General features: G+C 39.1%; 1 protein-coding gene and 1 long non-coding RNA gene across 2 annotated transcripts in view; one reads left to right on the top strand and one right to left on the bottom strand.

Annotated features, from left to right (window-relative positions):
- The window catches only part of KLF13 (KLF transcription factor 13), a 35212-nt gene that overhangs the window by 5911 nt on the left and 9675 nt on the right, over window positions 1-19626 (bottom strand). The window lies entirely within an intron of this gene.
- LOC136791715 (uncharacterized) lies at window positions 6779-15354 on the top strand. Its single transcript, XR_010834275.1, has 3 exons — window positions 6779-7184; window positions 10271-10394; window positions 11519-15354. It is a non-coding gene; the product is annotated as an uncharacterized lncRNA (long non-coding RNA).

The raw sequence follows: 19626 nt of genomic DNA on the forward strand, positions 1-19626 counted from the left end.
GGATGGAGGTGGTGGCATTCTCCACCACAGAGGGAGGCCACTGTGATGTTCCAACATTTTAAAAAGTGCTGGAGATCAAATGATTGATACCTTGTTTAATTACTGGATCTTCAGAGACTCTGATCCTTTCAGGGACGTCACATTCCGTATCTCTGGTAGTCTGCTGGATTTTACTTCTGGACTTTGACTGTACCTGTACTGAGCTCTCTAGGATATTCACTTCCGAGCTGTCCCTATGCCTGTCTGACTCACTGTAGAAATTCAGAAGGTGTGATGAAGCCTTTCTCTACAGCTACTTAAAAACAATTACAGTGAAAATACAGGACAGCAATTTTGAGGCACTGAATGTGAGGCTCTCACCGTGTATCCTCCTGTGTTTTCTGTATTTGCTGCAAGGTACAATAGTTTTTCTCGTTCACTGCCTTAGGTCTCATTTAGGTGGGAGGCAGGTAGCACATTATTTCTACTAGGTAAATGTGCTACTTTGAAGGGAGCAACCTGCTGTCAATAGCTATCCTAAAAACCATGACCTGTGATGCTTAGAGTAGGAACGGTGACCCAGTGAGCTCAAATAAATATCAGTCGGGTGACCTGATGCACTTCTCAGCAGATCTCAGGCCCTGGAAACATCTCTCACAGGACCAAGTGCCCATGCACAGCAGTGCTGGAGGTCTGCAGCTGGGCACTGTAGTAGCTGTGCAGCCTGAGAAGAAGAAAAAGGCAGCTAAGATGAACAGGACTGCTTGCAGTTTGCTTCCCTTGAACTAAAGTTTAAAAACCTAGGTCCCCACAAACATTATGGAGAATAAAAACTCCACCAACTGGTTTAATGGACATAGTTTTGTTGCTTAAAAAAACATGTAAATCCATTCAGTGTCCTCCTGAGCCTTCTCCTGCAAACTGTCAAGGACTCCTCTCTTGTTCTGCTGATGGAAATGTGGAACATGGGAAGCAAATATATTTTGGCTGTTTGTCATGTATCTAGTCATCCGCTGGATATGCACCTGCCTATGGTGGGACGTGTTAGTCTGTAGCGCCACCAGATACATCAGTCTTCTCCCTGTGTTTTGGTCATAAAACAGATACACTTCTATGACAGTGGGAGGACTTTGGGATCCTTGGCAAGAAGGGCAATGAGACATAGTCTGACTGCTGGATCTGGCCTGCAGGTTTGAAGTTTCTCATCCCTGAGCAATGGCATCTTTTTTGGTAAGGCAATGGTCTTTGGACGTTTTTGTTGCCTAAGTTAATTTTCTCTGTGTTTTCATTGCAAACGAAATCAGCAAACATCCTTCACTAGAAGGACTGCCCTACGCGATGTCTGCTTTCAGACAAGGAGGCAAGGATTAAGATGCAATGTTTTGCTTCTGCTGTTCACAATACCATGAAGCACAAAAAAGTCCCTTTGTGCTGATCAGCTGGCATGTTATCGGTGTTCTTAAAAACGTCTATCATTTGGTAGCCAGAAATAGGCCTAACAGTTCAGTTCCTAATGAGGGAAGAGGTTCTGGAGCAGGATTATGTAATAACTGTGTTATCCAGCACTAACAGGGAGTTGATAAAGATATTGCACAATCCATCTCCCCCTCTCCTCACTGCTCATCAGATCTGGCTGGGAACATTCAGGTTCATACTCATCTGTCTGATTTGATATTTGTGATGGTGGTGGTGATGATTTGGGTTCCGAGCCAAAGACAAGGAGGCACTGTGCCTTTCTTACACTAGTTTTCTACTCTTTTCTGTTCTCCTCCCTCCTAGGAAATATTTTTCCCCCTCAGCTCTCTCTAGTCTATATCTTCTTGGAGTTGCCTTTATATTTCTTGGCCAAGCAACTTTCCCTTCACTACACTGTCTGACAGCTGGCATCACAAATGTGGTGGCAGTGAGTTCTCTAGAGTGCTTCCCACCTTCGGTGAGGTTTAGCAACAGCTCCTCAAAGAAAAGCTGTGTTGTCAGGAAATGCTGAATATCTTGTGTGAATATGTGACAGTCATTATTGTTCATAAAAAATGAGCACACGGTCTGGAACGAACTTGCTGCGGGGTATTAATTAAGAGAAGACCTAGCTACTGCTCTAAAACCACGTGTGGAAATTCACAGCCTGTCATCAGTCTCTTCTCTCTAACAGAAGGGATGTGGTTTTCTGTGCAGGTAAGTTATATAAATGTCCTTTTACTGGCAGTAAAGCAATCAACAGAATGAGAGATTGTAAGAATCGATTGCCTAATCTCATTAGGGAACACGCAGCCAGAGTACAACTTTCTTGCATAAGCACTAACTCATGGACATGTTGTACTCAGAACTTTGCCATTCTAGAATGACTACAGAATTTGATCCTATAAATTACTGTCAAAATGTTAAATAAATGGATCTTAAATACTGCTGTAAACATGTCAAGTGTGACAATGTGTATATTGAGATTCTTAATGCTATGTCCTGGCCACAGAATATTTTTAAGCTTTTTGAGTATTAGTAGCAGTTCTCAAAGAGGTAAGTCTTCAAGAGATAAACTGTTATGCTTGAAAATAAAGGGAGCAAAAAGAAACTCAGGCTTCTCTACTCTTCAGAGACTGACAAGAGATGCCTTTCAAAGATAATGAATATTCTAATAAATATTCTTATTTTTCACAATTTTAAATAGCTTTGGATTTCCATGTTCTAAATCCCCATGAACTGCAACCTTTCCAGATCCTCTGCCAGAGCACATGACATCATGTATGTTGTGTTTAGTTATACAACCTAATGGAAAAACATCACACTTGAGAATCAAAATCCACTGATCTTAACTGAAAATTACACAAGCAAGAACATTTTTGGCTTCTTCCTGAACTCCACCCAGTTCAAAAGAAAAAATGTGCACAGAACTGCATTAAGAAACTCGAAGTGCTCACTGAGTAAGACTAAGTGAGATCTGCAGGTGCACCGAGTCCTGAATTCGTTTCAGTGGCACAGCCCTAGGTGCTCCTGCTGATCACGTCGTCTGCCAGAGCCGAGTGCCAGAGGAACTGCAGAGTTACCCAGACTGTAGAAGCAGCATTTAAAAATGCCTCTCTTCTCTCTTGCTGGAAAGAATTCAGAAACCAGCAGGGCCAATCTGTTCTTACAATGTTATATAAAGGTCCTCTGTATTATTCTGTATTTGTTAACTCTTATTTATATTGAGACAACTATATGTAGTTATGGGAAAGATGGTGGAACTACAGAGATGGTGGAACCAGATCTGATGTGTTCTGAGCTTGATTCGCACTGTACTCTGATCCACATACTGTTTTGAGGCCTCCTTTCCTGTACAGTGACACTCCTATACAGTCCCTGGAGTAATGTGCTTTCTGTTTCACTAGCTCATCTGCGTGATATCCAGCATTTGAACGACAACTAAAAATGATACTACGTACTGTGTAGGTCTAAGCATGCTTAAAAAATAACCTACAAATCACTGAAATACCAAAACAGGTTGTGAGACTTGGGATACAAACCAGTTTCAGAATTACAGTGTGAAGATTAGGAAATAATATCGGAACAATTGGAAATGTGGTATCTGCTGCCCTACAGAATAAAATATTATTAAGTCTAACCACTTACTGGTGGCTATCTTTTCAATTTATTTTATGTAGTAGCTCTGCACATTACGTTAGCATCTTTAAGCATATGCCAAGGCCATGAAGTAACAAAGAAATTCTTTGTATCCTGGGACTTCTACGAGTGACTGCAAAACCAGAAACAGTAAGCCAGAAACAAATTGCTCTGTGATCTTTCTATGTTCTGCTGCTTCACGGAACAGAATTGTATGTTGTCGTGAAAACAGACTAGAAAACTGCACATGCCACTGTGTGCTATTCTTACATTTCTACATTTTTATATACACAATTAAGGGTATATTTGGAAACACTGACCAGGCTGGGTGGGGAGGATGAAGAGCAGACAGTTAAATAGATGTGCAACTGAAGCACTCTTCCTCCAAGAAAGGAAATGCTATCCTGGGAAAAAAAAACATTCAGCCAAGCAGTCTGTGTTCCTTAAGAATGGCTGTTATTAAAAAAAAAAAAAAAAAAGTAATCCTTCAATAGCACTGACGTATTTATGAATATTTTCATTTATGTTATTCTCTTGCTTATAAACAAGCACTTTTGGATATCTGAAAAACAAGCCTTTAACCTTCTGAGTGCAAGAAAGAGAATAACATAGCTTTGATGTTAGACAAACGGTGGTTTCTTAATCAACTATTGAAAACGGAAACAAAAAAAATCAGAAGTCTCAGATTTCTGAATTCCTATAAACTAAAATGAAGCAGTTTTAAATTCATGATTCTGGCGGAGACTTATTTCATAACCACGCAAGCCAAATGCAATCATGTTTTTTGCATCTGCTTTTGTGTTTCTGTCCAACGGCTTTTAAATGTCTCTGCTAACTTCAACCAAATCTGACAGAAGTAGCAAATTCAGCAGTATTAAGCTCTACTAATTCCACAAAAATGAGGAGGTTCAAGTACTGTTCTCAGTGAAAACATTACTTCTTTTACAGGGTGAATTTGACTGTCATTAGATACCAGAAGCCCAATATGGAGGAATGTTACAAATGCCCAATTTCACAAAAAGCTTTGAAGTTGACACGTTACTAGGCACTGGGACATACGGCTTGCCCCAGGCCTAGGAGACAGAGCACCAAAGAGCTAGGTTGCATGACAGAAGTGTGTATGTCCCTGCTATTTCTATCATCGGTGGTGTGATGTGGTTTTTTTTTAGGAACTGGAATTCTCAGGTTTCTAGCAGGCATGTACCCAGGCATCTAGTACAAAGTCACTTTATGGTGTGGGCATCTTTATTTTAATCTTAAAAAACGCAGTCATTAAATCAGTAGGTTACTGGCTCTTTGTATTTTGAGTGCATGTGGAACTGCTGCTACTGGGCAGGAGCAGCATCAGCTACCGTACCATCATTTAAATCCTTGATTTATTTTCTGTGTCATAACATTTTCATTGAGTTGTTTAGATATACGTGAATATTTCTTGAAAGGAGAATTTCATAGCAGCAAATTTACATTTTAAGTTAACGTCTGTTACTGCTTGCTCTTGAAGTGCTCGTGTAATTCCATCCAAGAGCACAGATTACACCATGTGACTTACCTTTATCACCATAGCTAACTAGAACAACCCAAAACAAAATGATGAGCACGCGTTCAGATACTACAATGGTAATGGCTACAAGGACAGAGAAATGTTAGTAGTGCAAAATTCTTATCCTAACCTCAACCACAGTCAGATCCATCCAAGAACCAAAATAACTGATGTTCCATGCAGCTACCTGATCCTTCTTTAAAATATCACCAGTTACACTTCTAACCATAATGGAAAACATCTTTTTTTTTTGATTACATATTACATTCTATTCAGAATGTAACTAAGTATAACTAACTATAGAATGTAACTAAATGTAACTAACTGTATTCTATACAGTTGCATTCCATGCCTTTATTTCAAGCTTGCTCAATAATGTCAGCCAGATCTTAAATCTCAGTTCATAATAATTTTAGCTATTTTACTGTACTGTATGTTCATCAGCCACATTTGCATTCTCTTTTGTTAAGGCAGAATAACCCTAGCCTTTTTAGGCTTTTCTTTTCCAGGAAATGCCATCAAACTCTTTCTGTTTTCTAAAATATGCATTGCTTGTATTGGATCCCTCTTCAAGATGGATGCCCAAGATGGACTGCACTGTCTGAGTTTCTGAATACTTAGCACTTTTAAAATAATTACTTTTTAAAAAAATTACTTTGTTCCTGCATTTTGTTTGAATTAAGAATATGAATTTGAACTTCTCCTTAAGAAGTCATTTTCTGCCTAACATGGTAACTTCTGTTTAAATTCTGTTTAGTTCTCACTTTGTATCTGCTGAAGTGCATCACTCTATGGTCAGTACATGAAGCTCTCTGTTCCACTTCCAGCTACAGCCTAATTCCAGACCACTTCATGCACACAATCAGTAAGTAGCTGCAAGTTAAAGTCCAACATCTGGAAAATAAATCCTAAAGCAAAATGCTTTTAAAAATAAAATGACCACAAATTATATATATATGTATATATATATATTGCTACATCTTTTGCTAAGGTTTTGAATGAAAGAGTGAAAAAAAGACTAGGGCTATGTGGAAAAGTTATTTTCTAATTCACTGTCTCAGTTGGAAAAAAATAAAGACTGAGCTGCAGAAAAGCTCAGCAACCAAGAATTCCAGAGTAATTTTATTTTTGGTTAACCAAATTGTTTTATTTCTTTTGAGGATTATTTTTTGATAACACTATTTTAATTCCTTTAAGCTTTGGGGATAATTTTCAGCACAATGACAGTGTTAATCTGAAATGAATCAATGAAACATTAATATCACAGCTTTTCTTAAATAAAACAATCAGCCTAAACTATTTGCTGACTTTACCAGCAAATAATTGTCTTTCATAAAAGATTACTTGTTAGTGAAGAACTGTTCACCAAAAATATAGATTCTGTAGTACTAGCTAAAAATAAATGTGAAGTTATTAATATATTGTTTCTTGGCAGCTTTCCTTCCATGAAGATTAAATGTTTGACATTTTTATTGTCAGATATTTTATCTCCATTGCCCAACTGGAGATCTGAATATCTATATTAAAAGGGAACAATTTCATTTGTGTTTTCAACTTCCACTGGGCTCCCTGTATTTATAAGCACAAGGGATTCTTCAAGACAGCCAGCCAGGGCAGGCTAACAACTTAAGTGTAAGAACAATGAAATCTATCCTCACCTTCACAAAGAAGTCTTGGAGTGGATTTTAGATCTATGCTGAGAATGTGGCTGAGAATATGCCCTCTGGCACTGCAGTGTGGTCCGTGAGTCTTAGGTGATTCCCCACACTGTAAGTACATAACACTTATTTTCCAGCATCATGATAAGCTTCTTTGGTTTCTTTGTGTATTTGTGTTGGTGAGCTGTTTTGGAAAATGTTGGTTAGTGATGTTAGCGCTACAAAATAATACCTTTGCACATCTACAGCAGGACTTTCCTCCAGGATTTGTGTACTTGAAAAAAAAAAAAATCAGCACTTGCATCACAGAATCACAGAATGGTTGAGGTTGGAAGGAACCTCTGGAGATCATCTGGTCCAATCCTCTTGCCAAGCAGAGTCACCTAGAGCGTGTTGCACAGGATCACATCCAGGTGGGTTTTGAATATCTCCAAAGAAGGAGACTCCACAACCTCTCTGGGCAACCTGTGCCAGTGCTTTGTCACCCACACAGTAAAGAAATGTTTCCTCATATTCAGCCAGAACTTCCTGTGTTTTGGTTTGTGCCCACTGCTTTTTGTCTTGTCGCTGAGCACCACTGAAAAGAGTCCAGCCCCATCCTCTTGACACCCTCCCTTCGGATATTTGTATACGTTGATCAGATCCCCTCTCAGTCTTCTCTTCTCCAAGCTAAATAGGCCCAGCTCTCTCTCAGCCTCTCCTTGTATAAGAGATGCTGCAGTCCCCTATAATGTCTGGGGACATGAGGTCCTAAAACTTCTGATCTCCCCCTTGCCTTCTAAAGTGTGCCCTACGGAGTCTCACTATGTGGCTGCAAACAAACATTCCCCTCCCACACAGTAAATGAACTGAGAACAGAGGCAATATGTGATATAAAATATAGTTAAGTAGCCTCAGTCTCTTTCTCTCTCTCTGCTAGAGAGTACTCAAAAAATTGGGAAATCCTGTTGGGTAATTGAGAAGTTCAATTCTTTCCCATATAAAGGTCATCAAAACCCCTTCTGGAATTCCATAGTTAGAAATTCACATCTACGTCTGCAGACTTGGGTACTGAGAGTCTGATGTTATAGGTTTTACTGCACCTTTGTACCAAGACACCTAATACTTGTTATCTCTAGTATTAGGCTTTCTCCTCTGCAGTTTCTCAGTTCCTGGTTTCTGAAGAGTTCACACTTTCTCTCTCACACAACCCCTCCCTACCTTGTATCTTCCTTCCACTTTTGAAGTACAGAAAAAATTAGTTGCACTATGCTAGTGGCTTGTGAAGCTCTGAATTCAATTACACACAGTATGTCAAAACTGGGACTGTGTAAACATAGTTACATTTGTTCTGTTAAATTTATTAAAGAGTTTTTCTCTTGCAATACAAGAGCAAAATTGCTAAGGTGAGTTCAGCATTCAAGAAAAGTGTTTTAATGATGGGGTCTAGATACGTAAACAATCCTTGAAATGCATCCTATTAGGAGTAGCAGGCGTGTTATACGCTACTTCAGCAAAAAGGCTGGATAAGATGAATAAAGCATTGAACCAAAGGTGCTTTTATAACTTTCTGAATAATTCATGTACTCTGTCATATGGTCACTGCTTAGATAAGAATGTATGCATCTGCCAACTCAATTTGTTGCATCAGTAGAACCTAGTGGGACAGAAAAGCCTGCAGAAAGACAACTCAAACTAAAAGCTGAGAAAAGGAAAGTGAGGGATGGATATATGTCTAATTTTTGACACACTCCTATGGTTTAGAGATTCTTCAGCATTCTTCTAACTAAGGGTCACAGGCTACCTTCAACTACCAGCAAAATGAATGGAGTTCATTTAGTGAAGGGTGATGAGAGCATCCTTGTCTTTGCTGTCTTTCCCAGCTTCCCATCGTAAAACTGCTAGCAGCCACAACAAGAAGGTAAAGAAACAATATTCTTGTTGGTATCTAAAGGGCTAAAATTTAGCAAGACAGCTTTAAATAATCTCTTTACATGTATACTGCTGTGTTTCCATGAAAATATTTAATGCATCATACCTGATTCTCTCCTTTCTCTTTGTAACTGCTAACAGTAAGACACAGGTAATACCTTTGAATATTCTGATCAGCTGTCAAAGAGCAAGGTTGTAATGTCAGCATCGTTTATCTATTTAAACAATATATATTATGTGACCTATTCAGCTCATCCACATCAGCACTCTGCATGACATGGTTTCACAGGAAGGCTATGCTGTTCTGTGTCAGTCTTGCTTGCCTAAAATGCCAAGCTGTTTCTTTTAAATACAATGAGGTTATATTCTTGACTCTCCAAGCAACTAATGATTCTATAATCCATATCTTCATTTGCATTGTGCCTAAGCTTGTAGAGAACACTCTTGTTTATAAAATAGTGATTTACGTATTGCTTTTCTTTAGTCTCAGCTGTGTTGTGTCTGAGGCTATAAATAATAAGTTGCAAACCAGAGAAAAATAGATGACAGTAAAAGATGGTGTCAGAGAAATGTCACCATTCCAGTCATCTTTTTCCTCCCTAGGCTGAAATGTGGGATGGTTAAAAGGTATGCGAAAGTAACAGAAAAGCGTGAAAGAGACAAAAGGAAAGGGCTTGCAGGTGAAATTTTGTGGCCTTATAGTGAAATCAGAGTAGGTGGTTGCAAAGTATGCCCCTGGCCTCCTCTACAAGAACTATGTTTTTAGTACATGCTGATTTGCTGCTAATAATGCCACCTGGCTTCACAACACTTCCTAGAGAGATGGAAGGACGAATCCTTTCCAGCCTAGGTCAGTGACCAAAATTAGCTTCCATCACTTCCATTCCCCAATCCTGGGTAGGGCTGTACTTTGTACACTTAAAGGCCAGGATGTATTTTCCTCTCCATCTTTACTCTTTCTGATGTTCTTAGCAAAGTGTTTCTGGGGGAGTTCCTGATCATATCCAGATGTAGTGAGACCAGTTCTTCTTGGATATTAGTTTGGTTATCAATAGCTTGAGTGTTAATAGTGCTATGGTTAGCCACAGCAGGTATGAAAGAGACACACATGTATGTTTTCTCCTCACAGGATATAATGATTGATGTTCCAGGTAAGGCTCCCTACTGATGGCCAGCAAAAATAATGCACAACTTAGCTGTGGCAACTGTGATACTGCTTTACTCTATACCTAGATGGTCTTGTCAAAATCTATATGCATAATACTTCTCTCAACTCTTTTCTGGCATACTTGCTGTGATCTTTCGATGTGATTGCACTGATAGCATACACGCATTAAATGCACTGCACTTTAAGTGTACTTCACTACCTCTTAGTCTATACAACTGTGACTTATCAAAACTTCAGCTACCTCTTAGAAGGGTGATAATCCAACAGCCAGAGGAAACAAACATACTAGTAATGATAATGTTACATGATTATGAGATGGTGTTTACAATGCATGCAATTTCAAAGATAAGCTATAAATATTCTTACAGTTCTATATGGATTCAAGCTTTACATTCACCATCTCACTCTCTTTCCCCAAAGTTCTGATATGCAAGCAAAATGGAGACCCCCCACCTAAGAAAAGAAGGATATCAGAGCCATTCGGATACCTATGAGGAAGGAAACTTCTTATCCTACCTAGCAGGGTGAACTTCCACATGTACAGGTAAGCATGCAGACCAGAACAGACCTCCTCTGCCCACAGGAATAGCTGCTATCAGTCGTGTTTCCTTTAAGCTCCATGGCTTTGTTTACATGGACTTCTGCAGCACCCTATTATAAAAGCAGGTTTTTATCCCTCTGCTGCTGGAATCTGGGTAACAGTGCTCTTGACGGAGTGCCAATGACAGGGCTAACTCTCAGAAAATGAAAGGCAACAGCCTCAATGCCAAAGAGCTTATATTCTAAAACAATGTGAACTACTGAACATTGCTTTTTCTCTCAAAGTTAGGTTCCTGTAATTGCTGTATGCAATTTCTGTTCAGTAAGCCTAAAACTCTTACTATCTCCTTATCTCTGAGGCATCAAATCCTTGACCAGTTCTCAGTGAAACAGCTGAAATGTCACTAACTTAAAAGCGCAGCAACTTCCACTTGATTTTCTCTCTCCTGTGGTTTGTTCCAAGGATGAAGATCAATAGCTGACCCTTTGACTTTGCACTTAAATGCAGGATAATTAAACTGTGTTACACTGAAATGATGAAGTGATGAATACTAGGGGGATAGGAAGATGCGTCTTTGCTATGTCATTTCCAAACCAGTCTCAGTCTCCTCGCAAAACAGGAGCCTCTTGGGACTGGTAGAGCAGCCCTTTAACTGCTATATTCTTCTGATTTGTTGTTCTACTCCATTCTATGAATGTAAGAATGTCAAGTGAATATTAAATCCTCTATTGCGAATAGAAAATAATAAGAAGCACTGTAAGCAGAGGTTTTAAACACATCTGGCTATTACTGAATGACAAAACTAAAAGATGGGGATTTTTTTTTTCCTTTTCTAATGGTCAATTATACTTTTTAATAAATATAATTCAAAAGAATACTGGGGCTGCAAAACCAAAAACTGTAAGTGCTAATCAGCAAATCTGACCTGCCGCATCACCCTGGCAAAGGAATTTCAGCCTAGAATCCCTGCCTCGAGCCAACAACTTGTTGAGCAAGGGGCTCTCTTCATTCCTTAGGTAAAAAAGCTTGTGACTTCAGCATAGGTCAGAGAAATCTGGCCTCTTACAGTGTAACAGGGATAAACATCAATAAAGGTATGTGGGATTTTTTTTTTGTCTCTTTTTCAGACACGATGAGCCAATTCAAGCCTCTTAAAGTGACAAGGCACTGGAGGAGGGCTCTCCAAGTATATGTAATACTCAACACTGTTTTTATCAAATGAATCCAGGTAAAATCTGAAAACTGAAGTATTAATATGGACCCTGGTGAAAGTATATGCTGGACTGAGATCTTGTTTATTCATTTACAGTCCATGTTTCTTTTGTCTCAGCGTGCCAGCGTGCTGCGTTGTTGTATGCTACAAGCTGATGATTTCAGCTGCTACGATTCGTTAGAGCAAATAAGGTGATTAATGGAATTGTTATGCAGACAGCAACTGAAGCCAAAAAGGAAACTCCCCAGCCTTGATTCTCCCTCCTCCAGGAAGGGGAAAAAAAATCAGACCCACAGCTGACACAACTGAACCAAATGTGTCTACAGGGAATGTATATAATTAAGGTACCAACAGAAACACAAGGTTTCCATTACAAATGGCTGTCTGGATCTTTCCTCTTCTACCTCAGAATTGCTCAGTCATTACCAGTCCACTCTGCAAACTCCAGACAGCTCCAGACATCTGACTGTTAGCAGTTCCATGGGAGCTCTTATGATTATTACGGTCCTTGGCACCGTCTCTCTCTCCAGCTCACTCTTAGAGTGGGGGAAAAAAAAAAAAAAAAAGATCCTGTGCTCACTACAGAAGGGCACTTCCCTACTTTCTTCCAATCTGTGCTACTTCCTTTTGGAAGGCAGGATTATGTACCAACAGAGCAGACAGGATAGCTGTCAAGCCCTTCATTCTCAACTGCATAGTCTGTCATGCAGAGAAATTACACATGTAGCAGAATTAACCAGTAAGTAGTCACGGGTAAAATGGCAAACACCAAAAAAGCAGTGTAGTCACTTCTAAATGTATCAGCTGCTTCTTTGGAGATTCTCTTGCCAGAGTATCTCAGAAGATAATCGTGCTCTTCTTCTGATCAATGGATGGCCTGGCTTTCCCCAGCCATCAGTGTGGGATGTAGGTTATTCCTTGCTCTTCTAAAAATCGAAAGTTCTTCTGATAGCTTAATTAGATGGTCTTAAATTTTAATGTATCTGAGTTCTGATCACTGTGGAAAGTAGGAACTGAAAAGTCTGACCAAACCTCAAGCCTCAAGCATGAAAAAGCTTGTATTGCAAGAACATTTGAAATCAAACTGAAATGTCACAAACCATCCCTATCTATACCATGAACACAAAGCTACCTCTGTAGTGGTTTAAATAATGCTTTAAATGAAAGTTTACTTCACAGATATTTTTGTGGTGCATTTCAAAATGTCCACGGTAATGTTTCTGATCCCTAATACAGGAACTTAAATGTTTTAACTGGTATGAACTGTGGGTGAATTCATGCTGAAATTGTGAAACTTTGGCTCCCTGAGCTGTTACCCAGCACTTGCCTTAATAACTGTAAAGAATCATATGACCCCATGAATCAGTCTTTTCTCTGTTGACACATAAATGATTTTTTATTATTCTATTCTACTAAAAACAGGAAAGTGCTTGTAAAAGCAAAGCTTAACAAATTAATGCAAGGTTGTCCTGCTATGCAAAATAACAGACTAAAGGATTATTCTTCTAAACTGAGACCTGTGCTTTATTTATCTGAATTCTGGAAGATGTTGAATGTGATCTGCCTCCAACTGAAGTCTTTGGCATGAATAGACACCGAGGGTGAGTTATGACATATTACATGCACAGCACTTCCCAGGACTTGGGGACAGAATGAAATCTTATTTTGCTAGAAGCCAAGCAAACAAAAGTTAGTGAGGCTGTCTTTGGTTCTAACTGCGAAATGTCTCTTCGTGAACTTTCAAATTGTTTAATCAACAACCTCACAGTAACACAGCATACATGAAATGTGACACTTCAGAGTTTATAAACACAGCTTTACAGCTGAGTGAAATGACCTGATACTCAAAGTTTATTCCAACTGTATGGAGGAGAAAGGGAGTGGGAATTTTATTTTTATTCTGACTCTGGATAGATTGTTGTGCCAGAGCGCAAGGCAGTGCTGAACGCAAGGCAGTTTATGAGCAGCATCAGCCAATGACCATACAGAGCATCTAGCTTCAGGAAACAGGCCCCTCTGGGAACTAGTTTTATGGGCTGATAATCAAACAGTAGGTCTGTTGCCTGGCATCAGGTAGCTGTCATTCAAAGTATGCACAAGTCTGTTGCATGTACCTCAGAAGATGATCTTCCCAGACTGTAAAGCTGCACTTCCCATTTAAGCCCAGATTCTGGTTTTTAATAAATGAATCAGATTCTACGAAAACAGTAGTTGTACTCATGTTCTGATGTGCTCACTTTTACAGCAGGTCAACCTTTTAGAAAAGACAAGCAGTTCAACAATCAACTCTTGCAAGTCTCATTTATATATGCTATTTCCTGTTTATTTTCCATCTTCCCATCTGATAGTTGCCTTTAACTACAGCTGTACTAAAAGAAAAAAAAGAGCAAGTTACTTGCTCCTTTCTACTTTCATCTTGCTTTTTACTCTTCTCTATGTGTTATTTCTTTAAAAGTACAAGTATGTGTGTAAACACCTAGGCCTCATTTTCATACATAGGCAGAAAATAACTAAGAGAAGATTTTCAACAATCATCTGTTATTTTGTTGTCTTTTAATTTTGGCTGTATTTATTCATTTATTATCAGTAGAACAAACTTGTAGGTATATATACTCAGGCTTCTGAAAATCAGGCTCCTATGCAATGCCTCAAGCTGCTTCCAAAAGCGTATGTTACCACCTTGGTCATATTTATGCAAAATAGAAATGAATGGTTATTAATGAGATGTTCCAATGAGATTTCCTTAGGATTCCTCCTTAGATGGGCCTGCAAAGCAGCTTCACCCAGCATCTACGAGATGTCAGGTATCAACAGTTAACATGGTGGGGGCAGATCATACGACAGAGGAGAGGCTGTGGTAGACGAGCATCACCACTAGAGTGCTGTTCCTGAACATTAACACCCACGGTATAACACGCCTAGGTGCAGCTCGGGTCCTGAATCTCTCCATGTTATATTTATTTATATTTATATTTCTGATCATTTTGCTGGACAGCTGGCTGTAAGGTCATATGCTGGCCTCACCAGCTGAGTCTGATATGGGATCAGGGTGTAGGAGAGAGGCCATGGTGTGTGCTGGAAATGAATGAATGATGTGTTTGTGGAGGAGTGCAAGTTAGGAGCCAATGATCTGAGTGTGACGTGACATAACTGAAATGCTAAGATTTTACACAGAACACACGCATTTCAAAGACAGCTTTGTCAAGGGCATCTTGGTATACATAACTCTGAAAACTTCTCTACTTTTGAAGGAACCATCTAATCATATACTTTCATACAGGAATCAACTAGATTCCTTTTTTCAAAGTAGTACGGAAAGAAACATCTTTACTATTTTGAAATTTATCCAGTTATATACAAACATAGTTCCTTTACCAAATATAAATACTTTTTCTTGCATGCTTTGTTCATGTCTTCGTTGCTTGCCTGTACAGAACAGCCTAGCATTAAAACCAGTGATCTCTCAATAAAGAATGGGGCTTATATATAGGAAGCATGCTAGAAGGGCTTGTCCAGCAGCCAGTGCTTTCTCTATAAGGACTATAAAAGCCTCTTGGATGTTTTTAGCTCACCATTTTACTCTGAGAGTGACCACTTAGCAGAGGTTCTGAGCTCTGCAGGTCACACATATCACAGAGATGCAGATGCTCTATAGGCATACACATTGTAGTAGAAGTCCCCTATTACATCCTAAAACATAAATGACAAGTGCCTCCGGTACATTTATTCATGCTCTGCTATGCTTCTTCATTTAAGACACTAGCAGGCCTACTTCTCTAACAGTCCTGCTAATTTGGGTGTGGAGAAGGAAGCCGCCTGGCTTCTTGCGATGGTACACCTTTCTGTGTGCAACAAATTAGTTGAATACACTTTGCTTGCCCAAAGCAGGGGGGCTAATGAAATACTCTGCAAAATAAACAGGTTTACTATTGCCAGAGATTTTCAGGAGAAGCTTTCTGGATGGAAAAGTTGTGTGAAATATAATAGTAAATACAGATTATTTTAAGCTATTATTGTGACATTCTACCAGGCTATCCCTGACATACAAGCCCATAGACTAGCTCCAAAACCCTATTTTGAGGATGTAATTTTTACTTTGAAAAGATTATAGAAGTCCCCATTTGCTCTTATTTCTGTTTGGACTCTTGTTCAATCTAGTTTTAAGACTGGGAACTACACAATGATTTGAACCTGACTCCCTGTCCATTTTCCTACCTCCTACTGAGCACAACTCAGGCAGCTGTGAGGGATCTTGGACTAGGATTCAGGAATTGCCATGTGCAGAGCTGCAAGGTTCATAAACTTGAGTAATCAAGAGGTTCTATTACAACAGGCTGACTGTAAATAAAACCAAAGAAAACAGGAATTGCAACTGCACGAGCTATGCTGTACCCTGAGTTGGCTTTGGGAAATTCAGATGATCCGACTATTGCTGTTGCAGCTTGACAGTGCCAAACAGGATGGTTTATTATTCCTACAAATGATGTGTTGTACACAATACTTTGATCTTGAATTTCAGTTAATTTTTTGAAACTTGGTTATACTTTCTTTTGAAAAGAAAACTTCTAACAACTCAAATTTAAGATTGTTACTTTGTGAATAATAGACACAAAAGAAAATCTTACTGTGAAAAATAAGAAAAATTCTTACTGTTTTTGTCCTTGAAATGGCAATGACTGCACTCAGATGGAAAGCATGCTAGCATAATCACTTCTTCATAAAGTGAATACCACAAAACTTGCAGAACACCCAGGAGAATGCTACAGCCTCTCTACAACTACTTAGCTGAGAAAACAGTTAAATGATAACTTCCAAATGAGAGTACAGCTCACTTCCTCCAAAGCATGCAACAAAGAAAAACTATGTGCATCCTCATCTTTCTGCAAGAAATTCATCTCAGCATCTTTGAAAGCACATCTTTGAAAGCAATTCTTATACTAACACTGGAAAAATGTAGCGTATACCAAACATTTGAGTCCCTTACTGACATACAGGATCTGCTACAAGCAACACTGATCACATCCACTTTACAATATATATGTCGAATATAGAAGTGTATAGCGTAGTCTGGACATGTCTGTGAGGACACCGTACATGAGACCAGAGCTTTCTCACAGAGAAAAACTTTACGCAAGCATAAACACTTGAGTTCCGCACAGGTGTCATATGCTAGTAACACTTCTCCAAAATAATTAGGCTGCAATTCACCAACAAATGCTAACCTTAGCAGCACAAGGCAGGGTACTGATTATGTATCCTCAGAAAGCGTAGCTGCTTTACTATGTGTTCATTACAAAAACAAATCATTATCTAGGTGGCATTCTCTTGGACCTTTTTTGTTATCTACGAGATTTTTAATGGCAAATAATAACTTTAAAAGTTCAATGATTTGTACATTCAAAGTGAAGGAGTCTACTACATACAAAAATTGAATTATGTTCCTATAAATAGTCTGTAAGAACATCAGTCAAGATAAGGATGAACAAAGAGAAGGAAAAGGACTCTTTCACTGCAAAGTTTCACGTCAGACTTGAGAGAGGGGAGACTACCCAAATCCTTATTATGTTATCCTATCAAGCATAGTGAAAGAGCTGAGCTATGACCTTTATTTTCTATTTTATAGAGCCCTAAAGCTTCGAAGAATTAACAGCAGCCATAAACAAGTTCACTTTAAATGATGGGGCAGAGAAAAGGAAGTACCAAGTCCAAGATGTAGGTTTAAAATAGCTTATCATTATACAATACTTTTGCTTTGATAAGGTCAGTGATAATTGTCTTCTGCAGAGGAAGCACTGCTCAAAACATTCATGTACAGAAATGCACAAAAAACAGGTGAGTTCTACATGGGTTTCACCAATAAACAATGTTAGCAATACAGTCTAAAAATGTATAGCTGTTCACCCTCTCGTATCTTGTAGTATGAGTCAGGCGAGAGTTTACACTTGCAGTGAAACAGCATGTTTGCTTAGTCCAAGCTGCTTATCAGAAATGTTGGTCAATTCCATAAACTGAAACTACTTTGATAAACAGAATAACAAAATGTTCTTCACTCTATTGAAAAAAAAAAGAAACAAAAAACAAAAACAGTAACAACAACAAAGCCACCCTTTGGAGACCTCCTGAAACTTTGCTTCTTTCCTTAGAAGCTGCTGCTGAACATCTGTGCTCTGAAAAGCAGTGTTTAGAAGCTATTTCTCAATCCAGTTTTGTCTCTGCATTATGTAATGAGGCCTTCATAAATTATCGCCTTAATAAGGTGTCTGATAATCACGTTCCTAAACACATGTCATCTGTATGTTTCCCAACTGTATAGGTCTGGGACAGCGTTCATGGTAAATCAGTTGCGCCAACCATTGTACAATCTTTGCTTATTTCAAGTGAGCACAGCGAGGATAACACTGATGGGATGCTCGGCCATCCCATCCTCTGGAAGTCATCAGTGAGACCTGTTAATTAAAACAGCTCCCCAGAAGTTAGACTGCTGCTGCCTCTAAACTCCAAGCTCCAAAAGACACAGGCTTAAATCATGGCTGATTTGGTCAATGAGATGATGCCATTAACAGTATTGTCCCACAGCCTGTAAGGAGATCCCAGCACAACAAAATTGACTGAAGCTGGAAGGAAAACGTAGAAAAATTGCAAACGATTCCTTCAGCATATATGAAGTAATTATTGATCTTGTATGATATCTGAACATGCAGATAAGCTGCTAAGAAAATTGTGGAATGTAACCACAGTGGAATGAATCTTGAGTGGCATTATGTTCCCACAATATTCAGCTGTGCTCCCGGTAGTATGCCTGTGCTTCTGCACGTCTTTTGTAAGTCACGTTAAGCGAGAAGAATTCAATTATTTCCAAGAATGATGAAAGCTGGGGGATATCACAGAATCATAAAACGGCTTGGGTTGGAAGGGACCTTAAATATCATCTACTTCCAACCCACCCCCCCGCCATGGCCAGGGCTGCTACCCACTAGATAAGGTTGCCCAGGGCCTCGTCCAATCTGGTCTTGAACACCTCCAGGGATGGGAAATGGAAGGCTGTACATCTCTGCACAAATGGAAATAAATCTAACTGGGTGAACCCTGGCAGATAAGTAATTCTTTGGGGATATCTAAGATACTCGGTTTTGTTTTGGCCATGTACTATTTTAAAAAGTATACTCTGCAAACACCCCCTTTTTTTTATACACTAAGACTAGCCATCTGCCAGCAGCCCATCGGAACTGCTCATATGGACATAGATGTGCTGGACAGACATTTCCATTGACTTAGAGGGGCTTTCAGTCCTCTGCTAGTTTCACACGTGTGCATTAGAAAGCTGTATACAATTCACATTAGTCTTCCAAAATATATCACCAAAACAAACAAGAACTTTTTCTTTTAATGCTGGCATTAAAAGAAAGTGCAAGTTTAAATTCATTAAGCCCCCACAATACACAAGAGGAATTAGACAGTGGTTCAGTAATATTTTAGCAGCATCCCTGTTTGTATTTGTTATAGGAGAATCCTACACTATGAGGTCAGGAATTCAGGAAAGCCCCATATACACCACAAGGTTTGCAAGAATCTATAAAGCCCCAGTTTATTGTGTAAATTTGTACCAATGTAATTTCATTTATTTAACCCAAATTTCTCAACAAATATTTCTCTGATTTATTAACGAATAGTTCACCATTTCAGCAATTTTTTTTCAGGAAACATCTTAAGACAGACTAGGCTGCCATGTTCTAACCCTTCTCAGCTGGCTCCATTGTAAATTCCCCTTGTGGAACTACTTCCAGCTGGTTAGCTGAAGAAGCTCGATGCCTCCTTTTTGGCTGCTATACCTCAGGTGATCTTACTCAAGTGGAATCAAGTGGTTAACGTTTCTGTCCTTGAGCAGTTTTAAAACTACTGTCAAAGACAGTAAAGGTTACATGCCTATGTGCCCATTCTGCTCATGTATTTGCTGCCCAGGGTTACTCTAGCTTGCTGCAGGACCAAAGCAGACAGAAAGCTGCAAAGTGCACAGCAGTAACA

This window comes from Anser cygnoides, chromosome 11, assembly GCF_040182565.1.
Source record: "Anser cygnoides isolate HZ-2024a breed goose chromosome 11, Taihu_goose_T2T_genome, whole genome shotgun sequence".
NCBI classification, from domain to species: Eukaryota; Metazoa; Chordata; class Aves; order Anseriformes; family Anatidae; genus Anser; species Anser cygnoides.